The sequence below is a fragment of the Rissa tridactyla genome, chromosome 3, assembly GCF_028500815.1.
Source record: "Rissa tridactyla isolate bRisTri1 chromosome 3, bRisTri1.patW.cur.20221130, whole genome shotgun sequence".
NCBI lineage: Eukaryota > Metazoa > Chordata > Aves > Charadriiformes > Laridae > Rissa > Rissa tridactyla.
The window spans coordinates 5,007,924-5,023,311 of NC_071468.1; the positions used below are offsets into that span (position 1 = coordinate 5,007,924).

The 15,388-nt window shown below is 42.1% G+C and overlaps 1 long non-coding RNA gene across 1 annotated transcript in view; it reads left to right on the forward strand.

The window, feature by feature from the left end:
• LOC128907887 (uncharacterized) overlaps positions 1 to 15,366 on the forward strand; it is a 31,963-nt gene extending 16,597 nt beyond the window's left edge. The window contains exons 6-9 of the long non-coding RNA XR_008465779.1: positions 7,462 to 7,548; positions 10,816 to 10,903; positions 14,471 to 14,681; positions 14,908 to 15,366. This is a non-coding gene — a long non-coding RNA (uncharacterized LOC128907887). The remainder of the gene's footprint in view (positions 1 to 7,461; positions 7,549 to 10,815; positions 10,904 to 14,470; positions 14,682 to 14,907) is intronic.
• Positions 15,367 to 15,388: the final 22 nt, after the last annotated feature.

Genomic DNA, 15,388 nt, shown 5'->3' on the forward strand with positions numbered 1-15,388 from the left:
CTTCAAAACAGGCCACCTACATTTTCTGGCCTCTACTGTTGGCTCTGGATGCAAGTTAATAGACCCAGTTTGTGCCTGTTACACACAGTCTGGGGTGTATCGTGGATCTTTTTGACAGCCTGGACTCTATAGTGGTTCAGGGGCTGGAACTTCCAGGGATTACTTTTGGCATCTACATTCTAACTACATATATTTTGAGTTGTTTATCAATGCAACTTTTTAACTCTATAATGTAAGAATTAGGACCTATTCCTAATGTTGGGCCTTCTGACATCAGAGTTATGTGGGTTCACCTTTCTACTTAGCATTGGCACTTAATTTAGTGTCTTCTAGTCTTTGCTCGTGAAAAGCAACCTTTTTCTTTTCCTAATTTACTACCTCCTGGAAATTATGAATGGAAGATCTTAAAAGATATGGTATTTACACAACGGACCGTTGCTTACAGATTGCACAACGTAAAAGAGTATATATCCTATACACTTATTTAGGTATATAAATCTAGAGGAGGTTATACAGTGACGAAAAGTGGGAGAGAGAAGGAGGTGTTACTCTCTCTGTCCTGTGGATGCAGGCTTTGGCTTTTTTTAAGAACGCATTCTGTACGGTCCTTTTCCCCCATAAGTGTCTGGAATGCAATGTATTGTCAGATAGATATGAAACAAACTCCTGTTACTTAAGCATTAGTTTCCTGATCCCAATCCCAAACTCCATTTATGGAAGTCTTATGGACTGGAGATCAGCTGCTAAGAGGCAAACTGATGGCTGAACCCCATAAACAACAAACACGCCCTGCTCCCCAAAGGGATCTGTAGAAATAAGGTCAAGTTGTCAGGGCCCTGAGTGCATTAATAGGCCTTGTTTGCCCTGACCGAACCCCACCTGGGGCCACCAGCCACACCTGAGAGCCCCTACCTACGCACCTTCTCCTCATTGGTCTGGGGATGCATTTAATCTCAGGCTTGGGCAGCCAGCCCTCGTAGGAGCTGCACTGGAGATGGGTGTCTCTCTAATGCTAAAACTGGCCTTATGGTTTTTTTTTTTTTGAGAGACCCTCAAACCTCTTTTGAAGAGGTAGGTCAATTGCTACTCTGTCTAAGCCTTAAAGGTCTCAAAAAAAAAAAAAAAAAAGAGTATGTGAACCAGAAGAACCCTCTGATCAGGCCTTAGGATTGGAAACTATCATTTCAAGGCATACATCCTTCAGGGAGGTTGGTTTGCTTACTGTCCCGGGTGAACCAAAGGCCTGGAACTACAGACTTGTGAGGACTGAATAGGATCCAAGCTGTTATGTACATACATGGCACCTAAGGCCATCACAAAATTCCATCTTTGCTCTGCTTTCTTTTCTTATCCTTAATTTAATGCTGTAAAGAAAAGGTAGAAGAGCGAGCATGCACTCGAGAGTGATCTGTTAGACCAAGATGACTGTGAAAGCAGCAAGACCCAGGCTTTGGGATGCAGCGTCTGATGTGTAACTGTGCAGTTAACACGGGCACAAGAAGAAGGTGCCCCAGATGCAGGCTCCTGTGCAAGTCTGGAGGACGTTTACAGAGGAACAAGGTAATAGCTACTAAAAAACAAACTGGTTGTTTGGCTTCTTTGTGGATTACTAAACTTGAAACAATCTCGATATAAGCAGAACTTGGACAAGTAAAGACTTTATTTCGCACATTTCTTCCCTTTTCAGTTCTGACCATCTCTGGGATAGCTAGAATCCATCAAGATCTAGGAGTTACTTCATAAAAAGGGCAAACTTTGAAGGGTGAATTTGGGCATTTCCCCTCGAGTGCAGATCAAAAAGCACTGCAAGTAATAATGTGAATTCTGAGAACACATATACATGTGTGCCTGCTGTGTGAAGGCAATTATTTCTATGTAGGTCACTTCTTAACAATATAAAATGCATACCTAAGGACAAGTTCTGAAAATACCTCAACTTACAGCATCTTCCAGGAATTTAGCAAGATCTGAGGTAGCTCAGGAGCTTGCAGAGTAAAGGCCTTGTTGGTTGTTACACGTTCAGGTTCCCAAATATCGCCATCATAAGCTTTATTTGGCTGACTTTATGTATGTTGTGACTGCTTGGGTTCTTGTCTGTCTTCAGGAGCTAATCATAAGGGGTTCCCTCCCCCCCCATGTTTATGTCTTCCCTTCCCACCTGCTGTGTTCCTTTAAGTAATTTTTTTCTGTGGTGAGGGATGGCAGTTGACCTGTCCTGTGCTTGGATGTTTTTGCTCTTCTCCCTCACCCAGACCATTTTCATCCAGACCATTTGTGATACTTCACTATTGTTGGTCAGAGACACCAAGCCTCCCATCATTGAAGGTTATAGAGCCAACCTTCTTCCAGGCATGGCATAACTAAGGGAAAGAGGGTCTGGGGCTTTGGAGAGGATTTGGCACCAGCTCTTAGCAATTATTCAAAAAGAAAAAAAAAAAAAATACTCCAAATATAGATGAATATATTTCACAGACAACCCTTGATTGTTGTAGCCACCTATGGGTCAGAAGTGAGGAACGGCTGGATGACAGCGAACAGAGTGCGGAAAGCTCTATGCTCTCTCTGACTTAAACATAGACGAAAGAGTACATTTTAAAACCTTTGTGCATTTATTCAACTTTACTTCCACAATGACACAAAAATTACTTGGAGTGTCCTGCTTCCGGGGGGGGGGGGGGGGGGGGGGGGGTGTGAAGAAAAGTAGGAGAGCCTAAAGTGCTTCAGAAGATGGTTGTCTTTCTCCATATAGAGGTTATGTCTGTGATTAACAACTAACTAATGATTAAACTGATTAATGGTTGAAATTAAATCTAATCAATACACGGGGATGATATATTAGGATTACATTGTTGGGGAGTGAGGAAGGTAGGTAATCCAGCTGAGAAATCTATTCTTTTGTTGTATGGCTAATAAAAAAAAAAAAAAAAAAAAAAAAAACCCAAAAAAAAACCCCAGCCATTTGCTTTAGCTCTTCAGAATTTAAATCAAATTTGATGCAACTATTTGGTCTACTTGAAACAATGACTCGGTTGCCTACAGGACTCAATATAGTACACTCACAGGAGAGAAAATGGTGGGACTTTAGGAAAAATTATTTAATTTTCAAGGGCTACTGTTTACAACTCGGTGAGAAGTTCTCCCTTCCCCCCCCCGCCCCCCCGTTTAATCTCGGTACTGGCTGTGATTTATTAAGCTATATTTCCAGGATAACATGCTGAGATGATGATTTCGTTGGAAGACCACACTCAAAATTGCACTGAAATTGGATGCAGCATGAGAACCGTCATAATCAGGACTTCACCACTGAAGCCTAGGAAAAATTTTGCAGAGGGTCATGTTGCATCTTGTCTAGGGCTTTCACAAATTAAAAATCTATTTATATAAGAATTTTAAATCAAAGCCCAACCATTCTGTGCTTTGATTTAAAGCACTTACATTTTTCTCTTCACCTCAAACGTGGACTGTGTTCAGCATTCTCATTTGAATGTACACCAGTGTAAGTCCTGGGAAAGATGTTTTCTTCTGCAATCAAGTAAACTCTCTATTAACGCTGCTAAATTTCTAACATAAGAGACTAGATAAGACACGATGATGGCAAACTGTTGAATTGTTATCGTAAGCCCTCTTGGAGGGGAACCAAGGCAGGTGTGAGACCTGAAATTTCCAATGGGGTGTACTGCTGTAGACAGTCTTTTCACCTAGTTTCCCTCTTTCCTTTGCCTCGGGAATTTTCTAGGTGGGTTAGGCAGGTCCTGGTGATTCTGCATGTATGTGGTTTTTTTCTCTCTGTAGATCATTGCCTATTCAGATCGCAGCACTGAGGCTGAAGTGGTGATGAAAAACTTTATAAGGGAGTAATGGCTGCTGTTAAATATCAAAGGAAAAAAGAAAAACCTAGAGAAGGAGAAGAATGGGGGAAACAAAGAGTTTGGTCTAGTTGATTTGTATCTTGGGAACACTAAAAGCACTCTGTAATTGTTCAGGTAAATAACATACTACTTTCAGAAACAGGGTGGTTTGCAGGCAAATTCAGTGAGTGGAATTTTCTTGTGCACTGCAAGGGAGCCTGTGAAATTTCCTTGGTTATTAAAGCCAAGGTGCATCATTTCATTTGGAAATTCTGACCAGTGGCACATTGCGTATTCTCCAGGTGTTGCAGTCTTGGGTAACAATTCCATTAACTGCTAATTTACAGGGCTCATGGGTCCGGAGGTAGCAGGGGAAAGGGCAGAGGCTGTGACTGTCTCGAGCTCGGCAGCCTTTTTTTTGGCATTTATGTAACAGCTTTGGATCATACTCAGTCCTTATAACTCTGCAGTTCCTGGGTCTCTGTCTCCTCAATACAAATAAAATGAGGGTGATGCCTACATCCTCTCTGGAGAGTTTTAGACACATTAGTCAAAATTTACAGATATGGGCACCTTCAGCATGGCTTGTCCCCAGCAATGAATGAATTATTATTCTGAAATCTCCAGAAATTGGGTTTCCTACCTTGATTCCTTCCTCTGTTCAAATACTTACACCTTAACTTTATTTGGTGGTAAACTTTCTTCTGGTTTTAATTTAGGAACCTATCTGGACTAATCACCCCCGCAGACCGAGGCATCACCTTTCAATGCCGCCTTCGCTCTGAAACAATTCTGAGAAATACGAAGAACTTCATTTCAACGTGAGAAGTAGTCTTGGGACCAAATTCAAGATCTGTAGGCAAAGGGACGGTGAGGGAGGGAGGATTTCTTCAAAGTCATCCATCAGCAGGGTCCAGTGCAGAGTTTAGCACTTAGGAAAGAAGTAATTTCCATATAGAATAAGTCTGAAGTCATCCACAAGTAGAAAAATAGTAGGAAAAACTTTTGAAGTTTTCATCTACTCGCATGGCTTTCTTTTTGAGTGTTTTCTCGGGGTTTTTTGTTTTCTGTTTTTATTTTGAGCTCACGGAACTCAGTATCTTCAAGGCACGCTGAGCGGGAGACGCAAAGCGCTACTTAATGCTTAACTGCTCTTCTGATGCTGCGGTGGTTAGGTTACTGCAGTTCAACGGTATGTTCTATTAGCAGCAATGTGTATTTGTATGTGAATGTGTAGAGACATTGTATTCAGCAGAAGGGTTGCTTGGGTAGAAAGAGAGGAAAGCATATTCTTTTTATGGCTCTGGCAAACTTCCATAACTGGCTCACCCGGACTGGATAAGATTTGTTATTTGTAGAGCGGTGGCTTCCTGGAGAAATGCTGTAGCAGGGAGCTCAGCCTGTGCGTCTAGCAGCGGCCTTTATTAATTGCAGCAGCGGGTGGAAAATGCATTAGCCTCATACATTACTGTTGGGAGGTTGGCCATATCCATTCTCCCAGGGTTGCTACATGCTTCTAAAACTATATCTACATGGGATTTGCTCTTCATTCTCCTCTTCTTTTTCCTTTCCGTGTCTTAAGACATTCAGCATTGCCAAGGGTACCCCATTTCCTGCATCCTTTGCTAGCAAAGATATGGAATGGCAGAACCCTGATACCAGGCAGAGGTCCTTCATGGTGCAACAAAGTGGAGGAAGGAGGTAGCTTTTCAGTAGTCATTCAGCTACTGTTTTGTCTTTTAAAAAAAAAAAAAAAGAAAACGAGAATTTCTAGTAAAAGGAGAACAACGTTATTCTTTATTCCCAAAACTTTCCACCTTTTTTCATCTTCCTTTCCACTGAGAACTCTGCAAACATGTCTGTGTTTCACTACTGCCTGAGCAATTCTGCAGAGGTGTCTGCTCACAGCAGATAGAGGAAACGGCAGAACCTGCCAGTGCCGCCTTTATGTAGCTGCCTGTATCTGCCCTCAGCAGAAATGCCGGCGCTCGATGTGTGCTAGCATTTTCCCAGTGGCTGCCGATACGACAATACACGTCGTATTACGATGCGGAGGGAGGGCTGGCAGAAGGAATAATTTAAAGAATTATTTATTGAGGCAGCCCCGGCTGTCACGAAGTCTGCCACTCCAGCACGGGTCATCTGGATGGATGGGAACCAGCCTTGGAAGAGCAAAGCTCAGCACTGACTTCCCGAGGGAAAAGCTGTTCGTGCTGTGTACCTGCAAGGCATTTATATAGGATTATTCTCTGCATAGTGCGTCCTCCTGCTCTCTCGTGCTACTGGGAACAGAAGTACTGACATAGGCATAGCATGGGTGAGATCATACCCTACTGGTTTTGAAGGTAAAAATATCTTCTTCCTTGTGGGAGCCTACAGATATGGGGTGTTGATAGGTATATCTGAGGTCATATTACCTTTGAGGACAAGGGCCCATGTTTTTATTCATTATCTCTGAAAACCTACGGTGAAAACACCAGAACCCACTGAATGTGCTAAGCTGAAGAAACTCTGCCTCTGTTCTTGGCAGCTCTTCCAACTGTATCACAAACATGCAACAACCAGCACTTTTCCTGCAAGCTTAGATAGGAATCGTGCTTTTGAGGGGCAGATCCTAACTTTTGTGCCAAAACAAATTGAAAAAGTTTCTACCTTTTCTTGTTTGGGAGAGAAACCTGAAAATGACAAGTTCTGAGTTTTGGGAGAGAACTCCAAAACTATTGATTTTGAAATCTTACAACTTCCAAATCTGTCTCATGAGGGATCCAATAAATGGAGTGGTGAGCGGCAGTAAAAATTTCAGATCAAGCACATGGTTAACCACCATGCAAGACGTGGTTAATTTGAAAACAAACCCTTGCACTTCAAATGTTGGACTCAGATACGAAGTGATAGGATAACAGTGGTAAAGAAACCCTGAGTTCATTTCAGCCAACATGTGGAAGGGTTGGAAAAGCCTGTAGTTTGAGCCCCCAAGTCATATTTAGTCTTTGTACTTCCAGTGTTGCCGTTTGCCGTTTTTTAACATAAGAAACAGCTTAATTTGACTCTTATCTTCAGCGGCTTAAACAGGAATTTGGTCTGAGAAGACTGTGCAGGTTCCCTTGCCAGTGTTACTTGCTCTGTTTTATGAGCGCTTGTGATGACCTGTGTGTCTTCATGGGGGCTGTTCACAGTGTGATTACAAAGATAAATGAAACGTGGTTAAAGCTGTTAAATTCCAGTGTCCCCTCATCGCGCGGTAAGTCGCGAGCTCTACTGAACAGAATCAAATTTGGAAAGAAGCGTGATCTAAAGTACATCTCCTCTAATGAGGGCATATCGTAATTTCCAGAAATGCTTTCCATTATGAATTCTTATGGCATTGCATCTGTCTATGAACAGCGTCCTGAAATTGTGAATCATTCTATAAACGCTAACCGAATCAAGATGGCTCCATTTTAAATATTGCTGTCTCTTGGTTTCTGATCACCAAAAAAATTATTTCATGGAATTCAGAAATAAAGTTTTTTTTAAAAAAGAAAAAAAAATAACACCCAAAAAACCCCCAATAATAAAAAAGCAAGACCCTCCTCTAAATGTTTTTTGGTTTTTTTTATCATCTGTCCTGTAGTTCTGGAAGAGGAAATTCTGCAAACCAACTCTGACTCAGGAAAGGGAGGAACTAGCAAACTTGCTGTGCTGAAGGAAAACACAAAAGGTAAAATACAGCTTCATCCAGAAGCTTCCACGCTCAGTCACACAACTTCTTTGGAAGCTGCAGCTCTCATCCATGTCAGAGCACTGTAACTGGAGACGGAACGCTTTTACCAAAGAAAAGAAATTGCTAAGAGCTGATACAGATGAGCATTTAAAAATTGCTAATGTGAAATGCTCGCTTTGTATCAAAGCATCAACGGGTGGAGCATTTCCTTTGCGTTTTCACAGATAGAATATTTGTTTCTTATGGTGGCTCACTCAGATCACTGCTTCGAGAACCGTGTAAAGGTGAAAGGCTTTGTTCTGCCTTTCCTAATTCATCTGCTGAGTGTGTTTATTTGCAGACAACTTACATATTGAGTAGCATTTACCGGACTTTATTTGATATATTTTGTTTGTTGGTCTTTTTTTGCAGCTCAGCTCCTGGTATGCGAGTAAAAGTTTTAAGTGACACCTAATGCCCTGTTAAGTTGTTAAGTCCTATAACAGCATCTGGAAATGATATCTCTCCTTCTTTAGGTGGATTCTTGGAAGAGAATTCACTTTAACTGCAATTCCCCCTTTACCTTCCTTCCCAGCCTTATCTTCCCTCTTCAAGAGCTGACAGGGAAAAATAAAGACAAGTTATGAGACAATTGATATAAAACCTGTGTACGTGTAAATCTAAGTTACTCCGTATAAAAGGAAGGAAAAACAAAATCAGAACAGGACAGTACTGGGACCTGTGTGATGGGAAATCTGTAAGGGTTTTGTTCCGTCTTGGATTTGAAGCCTAGAAAAAAAGAAATTTGCAGGTGATGGGGAATCTTGATACAGGCAATGAAAAGCAGGGATGTACAGCTCTGTTCTAGGGGCGAGAAGAGCCAGGCTGAAAAATTGGTGAATAACGTTGCTTTTCTGAAAGGCGTTAACTTGATTAACATTATACAGACAAAGGTTATTACAGCTAGCACAGGTCAATCTACAGAGAAGAGCTTCAAAAGGAGCTAAAGTCATACAAAAGACACGCATGAATCTCTGCATCAAAATTACACTTCCATGTTTATACTTCAGAGTCAGTCATTAAAGTTTGCCAGTATGTTTTGTGTGGGTTGAGAAGAACAATTTCTGAGAGACTTGTGGTCTAACTGTGAAAAATAGTGCTCTCTTGTGTGAGTTTTGTCACTTGAAAACTTAAGCAATTGAAACTGCCTGGCGAAATTATTGGTTGTAGATAGCTATATTTGGTGATTTGGTCTGGTTAAGGAAAGGCTTGATAATTCACATTCTTTTTGTAATGTATTATTGACTGCACATTAAACCCCCACAAAGGCAGGACAGCTGACGTGGCTGGAAGCCATTTGGATCCCACCTCTGAAATTGAGGTAAGGATTTATATCTAATCTCCCGCATTTGAAGCGGAAAACATACGACTTCAAATCAGGAGCTGGGGCAGCAGCTCTCCGGTCGTGATGGAGGCAGCTGGGCCATAATAGTGCTTAAGTGTTTTATTATGACGTTACAGGGAACGGTGACAGGTTGTTTTTAACTTCTCACTTGATCTAAATTGTTCTTCAGAATTATGACCTGCATTGTCTTACTACAGGGGTAGTAAAATCCCAAACATGCAGACCCTGGTATAGCCGAGCTCCATGTGAAAACTCACAGTAAATCAGCCTCGCTGCAGCCAAACCACATGTAAAAGCAAGCTGTGAAACAGACTCAACATCGCCAAACCACATGTAAAAGCATGCTGAAAGCCACCCTCCGCACAGTCAAATTATATATAAATCTGTGATGGAGAACAGTTGAGGTTTGCGTGTTTATTGGAATAACTCAAGGCTGCGGAGAATCCCCTTGCACAAGTCAACTTCTCGCCCACCTAATGTCTGAGCAGCTCCATCCAACAACACACTGGACAGACCCACTCCCAACTCCTTAAGTCCTCAGGTAGGAAAAGTGGCTCCGGTAGGAATAAATACAGCCCGGTGGGTTGTATTCAACCTGCTCCGTATTTGGAAGCCGTGAATGAGCAAAAGAATCAAGCTCAGAAAGGGCAAAGGACTAGTTTTTTCTTGTCCGATTCGGACAGAACTGATATTGTTGTGTTATTCCCACTAATACGTCCTATTAACCTCTGACCACATAGGGAGAGTAAGTCGGGCAAGGGCCAGAAAAAAACATCTGGCTCCTGTGATTAATCTTTCCAGCTAGAAATGAGTGAGATGCGATTAGGAATCCCATTTTCTATTGTCTTGACTTCAGAAAGTCATCTTGTAAGTTTTAGTAGATGAGAAAATGGTAAGAATTGAGCTTCCAGTTCACTGATATTTTGTAACTTGAAATGCATCAAGCTTTTAAATGGCTTTTTGTGACATATTTCATGTATCATCATCACTGCAGTTAGTAATTCATGAAATATTTGGGGGGGTTACAGCCTTCTTTCTCACAATAGGTCTCAAAGCGCTTTACAAAGGAGTTCCGTATCATCGTCTCCATTATGTAGCTGTAGGAACTGTAACGGGGAGGCAGGAAATGACTTGCCCAATGCTGTGCGGGAGGTCAACGGCAGACCTCGGTGCAGAACCCGCATCTTTTCAGCCCACGTTCCAGGCTGCTGAAGATGCTTCTTGGTTATCTGCTGTAGTGGGAAGTCCCAGCAATGGCTGCTGTTTTGTGCCAGCCTACCAGAAATCTGGCTAACAAACGCTGTTGTGGCAGCGGATTTCTTACATCAGTATGAAATATCCAGTTCTCCGGGAGCCAAGGAAGGCTCGTGTCGGAAAAGGCTGCTCGCAGAAGCTGGTAGAAACGAATTTAAGGGTGTGCTCAACCAACAAGAGTTAGTTTTGCTTTTCTCTGACGCTGTTTTGTTTGAACATGCTGCTGTTTAATGTGCCAGTAGGGAGTTTGGGAACTGGCTTCTGTGAGGTAATCCAGGATTCCCCGCCTTTGACACACAGCGTGGCTGTTGAAATCAGGGGTCACAGCTTCCCCCTGTGCAAAGCAGAAAGGCTTGACTGGCTTAGGCGAGAAATTTCAGCATATGTCTAAGTTGAGGATTTGCCTACGGGAGCAAAATTGGATTCAGTGTAAGGGACTATTAATCCATTAAAAACACTTTTAGATTTAAAACCCAATTTATTAGATCAATAGACTTTTCTTTTTCCATTTCCAATCCCCTGGCTGAGCAGTCTGTCAGGATATCGATTCCATAACTTATTTACGTGCTCTGCTAAGTTCTCTAAATGCGGTATTTGACAGCTCCTTTTTCCCTTACTCATTCCAGGCTCGTCTTTGCAATCGGGCCTGATTGAACATTGCCAGTAAATACAGAAGTGCGGAGCCAGACTGGTACAGAGCAGTACAAGGATAAGGTAAGATTCATGGCTGCTTGCCTACTGCATGGTCCTGGCTGGTATTTGCCCTATTTTAGTCCCAAATGTTAGCTATTGCCATGTGAAAAGAGAAATCAAGAGCAAGCCTTTGAGCATGTTTTGCTGTCATCTACGCCTTTTCTACTCCCGTGGAGAAAGGCCACAGGTTCAGGCCTGTGAGAAGCTGACAGGGTACCTATGCCGTATTTTCCTAGCTTATGCTTTTCAACTTGTTAAGTCCCTTTTTCAGTGCTTAATGCATTGACTAAACCAGCGGCGATCACCCCATCAGGCAGTGTTACCTGGGCGTCTGCCCCAGGGCAATGCCATCCAAAACGAAGAGGAGGAGGACACGAGTGTGACACGGAGTCAGCTCTCTACACGGCAACTCTCCAGCTCTGGCAGAAGTTGGTACACTTGGTAGAGGCCTGAGCATCTCATTATGAGGGAGAAATTATGGAAGAGGTGACATTTAAAAGCCGAATAGAAATTCTTTGCAGTGTGTTAAAAAGCTCAGTGTTGTCTCTGAGAACTACCAGCCAGCGTATTTACCATTAACATCTGACATGCTCACGCAGAATATCTTTTCAGCGCGCTGATAGTGAAAATGCTCAAAGTAATATATGAAATAAAACATTTCCACGTCTCAAAAGTGATCTTATAAAGCCCAGTGGCATTATAATCATTTAGCACAGCCATGACTCTGAAGAAACAGAGAGCAGAGCAGCAAGTGAGGGAGGGGGACTATTGCTGTACAGCATGGAGGTCAGGGTAAAATCCCAAATGCCAGTTTTGCTATTGATTTGAATTTTTTTTTAATTGTTTTAAGAACGAGAGTAAACGAGTAGAAGGGAGAAATACATTAAAGTGTTTAAATGTGGAAGAGCTGCTTTTGCTATCTGTGGTGATGCATTTATATTCTGTTCGCTGCTTCTGTGCTATTCTGCTGCTCCCTGTTATATCCCTATGTATGCTTTTACATCTCATTATCTGATGTACTTTAACAAAATATGTGAACTTAAGAACAAAAAGCCAAACAAAGCCCACATTTGCTTGTGCCAAATCTTATCTCTTTAATATAGAAGGCTAATTGTGAACGCAGCCACAGTGTGGTTAAAAATATTCCTTCTGTCTCTGAAAATTATACTTTATAATCAGCTTTTAACTACCTTCACCACCACCAAATCAACATGTACGAGTATATTCTTCTGCTTTATGAGGCTAGAGGCTCTGCAGATCGTGAGATAGAATCATATCTCCCGAAACGCTTGTCACTTCAATACTCCATCAAATCGCTGTGGATAAGAATTAGTTTTTCCCACTTGCAGTTCAGTGGGAAAATCTTTCCTGGATCTCGGCAAACGCCCCAAGCCAGGGACTGATTTGGCAAGGTCAGACTGAAAACATCTCTCCACACTTACTTAACGCAAGGCACGGCTCAAACCCTGCTTTGTCCAGCTGTCAAAAAGCCTGAAGTGGGAAGTCAGTTCAGCGACAAAGACACAGAGATTGATCAACTAGAAATACATCCATCGGAACTTAGGAGCTGAGGTGTCTCGGGATCCTTCTCTCTAGGCTTTTCAGCAACCATCCCTGCCAGAAATACAACAAACACCCATTCTTTTATTAGCCCCTTTGGTATCTAGTCAGACTCGGTTTGACAGCTCCAGCTTCTGGATTGCTGCTGCAGCAGCCTGCTTCTGCTTGTCTGCTCTTAAGATAGGAGTCCGTGGGGACAGGACCTGTTAAATACTGGAGACGCCGGGAGAAAGGCGTTCAGAAACGTTTCTTCTTCTGGGGAAGAAAATGAAATTGAACTACTCTACCCCTCTCATGAGTTCGGGGAGAAAACCCATGAGGATTACTTAGGCCTTTAGGGATGGATAATTTAGGAGTTCAGAGCTGCTGTGTCTGTGAAAGAGCAAGGCTGCTGTTGTCATGTCCTGCTCACCTTGAACAGATTCGGAAATTAAGCCTGTATCTCCCCTAAATCCTCCACGGTGGGAATGAAATCTGAAGGACAAGGAGCGCAGCCTGATCGTCTGTTCTTGGGCAAGAGTTGTAGAGCCAGCACTGAGGAAACTGTGTTTCTTGACGTGTGAGCTGAAACGATGAGGTGGGGATGAAAGAAATAGGAAATTCCATGAAAACCTGCAGGCAGAGAATTTTCTGACTAGCTGCAAGAGGCTATCAAAATGGGAGCAAACTTCCATTTCGCCTTTCTTAAAGTCTGCAAGCGCTAGCGTAATTCAGACCTCTATTTATTTGGTGGAGAGACTCACTGAACTTGTCCTGCCGTTTTTTTTTTTTTTTCTTGTGCCTGATTCGAGACCCAAAAATATAAAAATCTGCAAGGGTAGGGGTTTCCTCCCCAGTTTAAAAATATCCTAACCTCCCCAATGACCTTGATACAGAGAATTTCCTTCACCTTAAGCCCTCCAATTTCTCAGCCAGTCTTCAATCCTTGGGATGTGCCCTTTGCCTTCATCTTTCAACCTCAAAATATTCAACCTCAAAATATTAGCGCTCACAAAAATTGGATGGATTTGCTTCCAGAAGGGAAGATGCTCAAATAAAAAAAAAAAGTGCTTTTGAATGTATTGACTCTAATTATCCATGCTTCTTTTTTTTTTAATATCTCTTCCATTGTTTCATACAGAATCATCACATTTCCAGAAATATTTAATGACCCCATTCTTATTCTTGAATCGTTTTATCTCCAAGTCTGTAACTTTTATTCCTGGTAACAATTGACCCCACGACTATAAAATCCTTAGAGAACTGCTTTATTTTGTGTGCCTCATCAACAGGTATTCTAGAAAGATCACCCAGCGGACCCATGAGAAATAGGGGAAGGCTTGGAAGTGCTACGTCGTAGTGGTATTCTTTATAGTATTCCCCAATGGTAGGCTTGCAGCAATGTACCAAAAAAAAAAAAGGTAATTGAGAAATTTAATCAATCAAAGCAGTTAATCGGAACAAAATGCTGATTTCTGTCCCCTGTTCTGTTTCTTTTTGGATGGAGTGTAGTTGCTGATACGTATGCTGGTCTTCTAATCCTTTAATGGGGGCACAGGCTTTTGAAGACTCCCTCTCAGAGGCGCTATTACCAAATATATGCTTCTAATTTAACTTCTCATGCCACGTTACAGTAGCCTGAAGCAATTTTAGGTGTTGGGTTTGTGAGAAAAGCCTAATGTTGATGTTTATCAGATGACCTTTTAAGGGGTAATGTGGGGGTTATCCATTGGCATGATTAAGACCATATGTAGGTCACTTTTCCCAGGCGTTTCTTACTGCTTTTCAAAATCCCATCTATTTTTACCCAAATTCAAGCAGGTACCTTTCATCTCTGGTATGTTTATGGGCATTACAAAATGAGACTGAAGCTAAGTGTGTGCTGCTTTGGAGTAATGTCTACTTGAAAAGACAAGAAAGCTTGCATGCATAAATATATAGTGGCAGCACAACGCTATTACGGGTAAACTTCTTTTATTTTTGAACATTATGGATGTTTACAGAAGTTTTTCCTTTTTCCCTTCCCCTCTGTTGTCCCTCTCTACGCAGGTTTCTTGGAACACTATGGAGAGGAAGTGACTTTTTTCTGTGAAGATTCAGCTTTTAGTGCTGAATCTGGGCTGACACCAAAACCCAAGGCTGGGTGCAGCTAAGGCATCCCTCTGCTCAACCTCAACTCCCTTCTCAGAGGCCTGAGCATTCGAGCAATGACCTTGCAGTGATGTCCTGCTATGGAGCTGCTGCACACTAGGGTTTTTTGGTGAGTCTATTATCTCTGTAGAGCAGGACAGAAGACAAACCTACCTCAGTGTTGTGCCTGTCGGTGTCCTTTTCGCTGCCTCTGAAATTCAGTATTTCCCTGGTGGTTCATCATCTTGGTAGAGTCTTCGCTGAAGACCACCTGCCAGTGCTTCCTGCAAGTCTTTAAAACATATTATTGACAAATACTGTGCTTTCTTCTTTTTTTTTCTTCTTTTTTTTTTCAGACATAAGATCTTTTTGTTACTGGGTCTCTGAACCGTCAGCTGGGATTGAACAAGGAGCTGGCATGGTAAACTTTACTGCAAAGCAGAGTTCAGTACAGGCAGAGATACAAAGGCCAACATGGTGCTTAGACGTTGGCCAAAGAACCTGGTAAGGCAGGAGTTCACAATACCTATGAACCCTCTTAGAAGAGGAAATAGGACAAGTACCTTATGAAGTCTGTAGATATAAAAACCAGATTTTAAAGGACTTTTTCAATGGATCAGGACCTACTCGTTTGTGTTCACGTAAGTGGCTATTCAACGTTTTGAGGTAAGGTTGCAGCATGGATTGGCTAAAATAAATGCGCCTCGGTGCAGTTAAAGTTGAGCATCTGGTGATATTTTAAGGTTTTTAGGCCTCAGATGTGTAGTTCATTAATTTGAAGCCCTAATTACTCCCCTGTCACCAGCCACCCCAGTGCCGAGACATTTTAGGAGATAC